We start from the raw sequence: 4,712 nt of genomic DNA on the forward strand, positions 1-4,712 counted from the left end.
GGCACTCATTCAAGAAGCCAGGCCAGCCAGTATTGGGAGCCCCCCCTTTATCCACTCTCCTCTCTTCTCCACTCAACCAAGGAAAGTGTCTTCATGGTGAGAAGATCTTCAAGATTTTCAAGGAGAGTTGAAAAAGAAGAGGTGGATATCCAAGCACCAAGTGATCGCATGGATACTTCTAGAGGCCAGACACATGAATTGCTTCAGAACAACCTCAACGAGAGCAGGTCAAGGGTGGAATAAGTTCCCCAAAAGGTACATTTGATGTATTGATTTTAAAGATCAATTTTAAATCAATTAACATGCTTTTGCATCCATGGAATCATGTTTTCCATGGATGAACCAAGGCATAGAACCCAACACTATACCCTTCATAAGAATCATAACTGTGAAATTTTGAATAGTGTGGAGTCGTGTGATGTGTTGTCCCTAAATCAACAATCCAGTTAGAGGAGGTGTGAATAAAATAAGAAACTAGCTCACCAGCTCTGGCCATATACATGGAGCTTATCATAGTCTTCAATATTTTTCAAATTCTTCTTTATGATTACCATACTCTTTAACTTGTGTAGTTCTTTCATCTACTATGCTTCCTTCCCCAGCTAAACAGTCAAATTCTTTAGTATATGTGGCATGAGCCAATGCTGGTCTAAGATGTGGATGTAAGATCCAACAGGTATCCTTTGTGTGGTTTCTTTTCTTGCCATATGAGGCCCACACACTTAACTTGGGCTTACTTCCTTGCCCCATATGATCGGAACCCATGTCTTCCTTTGTGTTTTTAAAATTATACCCTCATGTCCTTTAGATGCCCCCTTTGTGCTGCTTTGTCCTGGCCATAAAACATGCTCCATGTTCATCTTTATTCTTCTGTAGAACTATTTCAAGGGAATTCTCTTTATTCAAGATTATATGGATGGATTCTTCAAAATTGTGTGCACGCTCACAATTGAGAACATGAGCATATGGCCTTGTCATTTTGACTGCCATTCTTCAGGATTCATGATCAGCCTGAACTGGTAAATTAAGCCAGAGTTCCTCTACATATTCTGCAGCATACATATCACCATGCACAAGTGTGTTAACCTTGGTCACAAGTTCAAAAATGTGCCATATGGGACTCTTTTTCACGTTGCTCTTTTGGAGATGATCCCAAATCTTCTTCGTGGTCTTCAGATATAAATACTATGGAAGCAATCAGTGACCTTATTACCTAGCAACCACTAGCAAACATTAGCATCATCCTACTTCTGAGCTTTATATCTTGAGTTATTATAATCCACCTCATGTGTGAGGTAGTCATCCAGCTCTTGCTCTCGAGGACCATCTCAACATACTCGCTCCAATCAGAAAGATTGAAGCCATTGAACTTGACCGCATCAAGCACCTTAGGAAAGAGAACCAAATATATAGTCTCCCACCAAGCTCCAAGCATCTGAATAATGACTCCTTGGTTAGTCTCCTCTACTATGTTTTGTAGTCTGCATACCATTACTATCTACCTTCTCGGACTTTGTCTTTGGTACACAGCCAAACCATAAGTAGACAAGGAAATAAATTGTGGGTTGGCCACACTAAGGCCGACAATACCAGAAATAGGTGAAGGGTATACAGTAAATGTCTACCTTCTCGGACATGGTGTTAGGTAAATAGCCAACCAACAAGTAGACCATGAATTGACTGTGGGTTGGCCACACCAAGGCAGACAATACCACCAACAATTGGTGGGTCTCTTTAACTCACACTACATGATCATTCATGCTCTTCACAGAATCTACCCTCTCTAATCAATGAGAAGAGCTTCTGGTGTGTAAGTAAAATACACTGCCACAACTCTCTCTTCGTCACAAGCCGTGGTTGGTCGCTTCCTCTGCATTGCTTGACAAGAACAGGAGAGATGAACGAAACAAGAATATAAAAAATAAATACAATTTAAAATCTGCTCAAAATCTAATAAATTAAATTTATTTAAGAAATTAGGTTGGCATTGACTCTTTGTTAAAATAAAGTATACCAAATGCATGAACGTTCACATTGTGGATCTTTCGAATATCCGTGAGTAGTTTTATATCAAAGCTGTCCAAAATTCACTCTCAAACTATGTCATTAACTTATCTTATTTTTCATAATATTTTCCAAATCATGAGCACCTTGTTTTCAGGATATGGTTTTCGTATTTTCTTTTTCAAAATGTTTTCAAACTTAACATGTCATCTCAGAATAACATCCTCAGTTAGCTTTAAAAATCAGAGCAAGACCTTACATTAAATTTCTTGAAATTCTTTTGCATGGTCTTTAATTTATCAACACATTGAAGTGTACAAGGATCTATTTTCCATCCGACGAAGACGTGACAATTTTTATGCTCCACCAGAAACTTAATCTTGACAGGGTCCGCAATGATAGGATACTGAAAAAACACAGACAGAAAATAACTCAGAAGATGAACTCAAAAAAGCTTCTACACTGTGTGTTCAACCTCAATTCTACAACCCCAGTAAGAAATTTGATTTCGCTCAAGTAATGTAAATTTTCTCAAAACACATTAAATTACCCAATACTTGATTCGGCTCATTGAATTACTCACTTTTTGATGATCTCTTTACAAGGGTGGTTATTTCCGCAGTTCATATACAAATGATTCTCTCTCTCTCTCTCATCTTTCACTCTCTAATTTGACCCACATATAAGAACAGCAAGTCTGTGAGAATCTGAGAATCAATGACTGATGCGAAAACAAATGAAAAGAGATTTCGGAGATGACCCATGAAGAGGCATGAACGATCGATCGTCTTCCCTTGGCCCCTTCTCAAACGCCGACGCCGTCGTCTTCTTCTCCGCTCTCCAGCAAGCAAAGCAGCAAAGCCTGCCCTCTCTCCGGCAAACGCACGCCCTCCTCGTCGCCGGCGGACTCCTCGCGCAACCCCATCTACTCGCGCGCCTCATCGCCCGGTATGTCCATCTGGGCGACCTCCCCGCCGCCCGTTCCCTCTTCCAAGCCGCCTCCATCGCCAGCTCCTTCCTCTTCAACACCATGGCCAGAGCTTGCGCCGACGCCGGCCACTTCTCCGCCACCCTCGAGCTCTACTCCTCTATGCGCCGCGCCGGCGTTGCCCCCAACAACTACACCTTCCCCTTCGTCCTCAAAGCCTGCTCTTCCGGCCCCGCCGGACCGGCCGTCCATGGCGAGATGCTGAAGGCGGGCTTCTCCGCCAACCCCCACGCCCAGGCCGCGCTGCTCAGCATGTACGCCAAGCTCGGTGCCATCGGCCATGCCCGGAAGGTGTTCGATGAAATGCTGGAGAGGGACTTGGTCAGCTGGACGGCCTTGATCACGGCCTGTGAGCAGTCGTCCGAACCCGGCGAGGCGCTACTGCTGTTCGGGCGGATGCGGAGGGACAGCCGCATCGCCGCCGCCGATCGGGTTACTGCCATCAGCGTCGCCTCCGCAATTGGCCAGCTCGGGGACTCGGCGGCGGCGGCGGCCCTCCATGCATACTCGATCCGTGGCGGGTTCCTCGATGGCGATGTCACCGTGGGGAATGCAATCCTCAGCATGCACGCCAAGTGCGGCGGCGTCGACCTTGCCCGGAAGCTCTTCGAAGAAATGCCGCAGAGGGACTTGATCACCTGGAATTCCATGCTCTCTGGCTATGCTCAGAATGGCTGCAGTGGTGAGACCATGGCACTCTTTGGCGTGATGCTCTCCAGGGGGCCGCCAGCGGCAGCCAATTCCGTCACCTTCCTCGCTGCCGCCTCTGCCTGTTCTCAGCTCGGCTCCCTCGGCATGACCAGGCAGCTCCACACCTTGATCATCCTCTCCGGCAGCGCAAAGCGCGACAAGGGCGAGCTACGGAATGCGGTCATGGACATGTACGCCAAGTGTGGGGACCTGGACACCGCTGCTGCCGAATTCCAGCGCCGCCTTGCCGCCGGAGATGGCGGCCGGAGCGACATCAACTGTTGGAACGTGATGATCTCTGGGTATGGGCTCCATGGCCATGGAGAAGAAGCTTTGCAACTGTTCCGGCGCATGGCAGACGAAGGCGTCCTCCCAGACCACATCACCCTTACGGTCCTGCTCGCTGCCTGCAGCCACGCCGGGCTGGTGGAGGAGGGGAAGCAGATCTTCAAGGAGATGGCGGAGAAGCTCGGGGTGCGGCCCATGGCGAAGCACTATGCCTGCATGGTCGACATGCTCGGCCGAGCTGGGCAGCTGGAAGAAGCCAAGGAGATGATTGCCGGCATGGCAGCACCGCCGAGCGACGCGGTGTGGGGGGCACTCCTGGGCGGGTGCCGGATCCATGGAAACAGGGAGATGGCCGAGCTCGCCGCCGGGGAGGTGCTGGGACTCGATCCCGGCCACGGAGGCTACTACGTTCTGATGTCGAACGTTTATGCCGCCGCCACCGACTGGGCCCGGGCGGGGAGGGTGAGGGAGGCCATGCAGAGCAGGGGACTGAGGAAGGTGGCAGGTTTCAGCGTGGTGGAGCTTGGCAGGGATGTCCAGGGGTTCTACACAGGCGACCAGGGCCATCCGGAGAGGGCAGAGATTCACAGGAAGGCGGCGGCGCTGGCAGCGGAGGCGGCGGCACTGGGTTACCGCCCCGACACTTCCTGCGTCCTGCAGGACGTGGAGGAAGAGGACAAGGAGGTGCTCCTGGTGCTGCACAGCGAGAAATTGGCCATGGCTTATGCAGCCATGAGGTTGG

General features: G+C 49.2%; 1 protein-coding gene and 1 pseudogene across 1 annotated transcript in view; one reads left to right on the forward strand and one right to left on the reverse strand.

The window, feature by feature from the left end:
- Positions 1-2,702: 2,702 nt before the first annotated feature.
- Positions 2,703-4,712, reverse strand: part of LOC144716032 (pentatricopeptide repeat-containing protein At3g26630, chloroplastic-like) — a 3,772-nt gene continuing 1,762 nt past the window's right edge. The window contains exon 1 of the mRNA XM_078591040.1: positions 2,703-4,712. This exon is cut by the window's right edge and continues 1,762 nt beyond it. The gene's annotated coding sequence lies outside the window, so the exon portion shown is untranslated.
- LOC144716029 (pentatricopeptide repeat-containing protein At4g33990 pseudogene) overlaps positions 2,777-4,712 on the forward strand; it is a 2,127-nt pseudogene continuing 191 nt past the window's right edge.

This window comes from Wolffia australiana, chromosome 20 (assembly GCF_029677425.1).
Source record: "Wolffia australiana isolate 7733 chromosome 20, ASM2967742v1".
Taxonomy (NCBI): Eukaryota; Viridiplantae; Streptophyta; class Magnoliopsida; order Alismatales; family Araceae; genus Wolffia; species Wolffia australiana.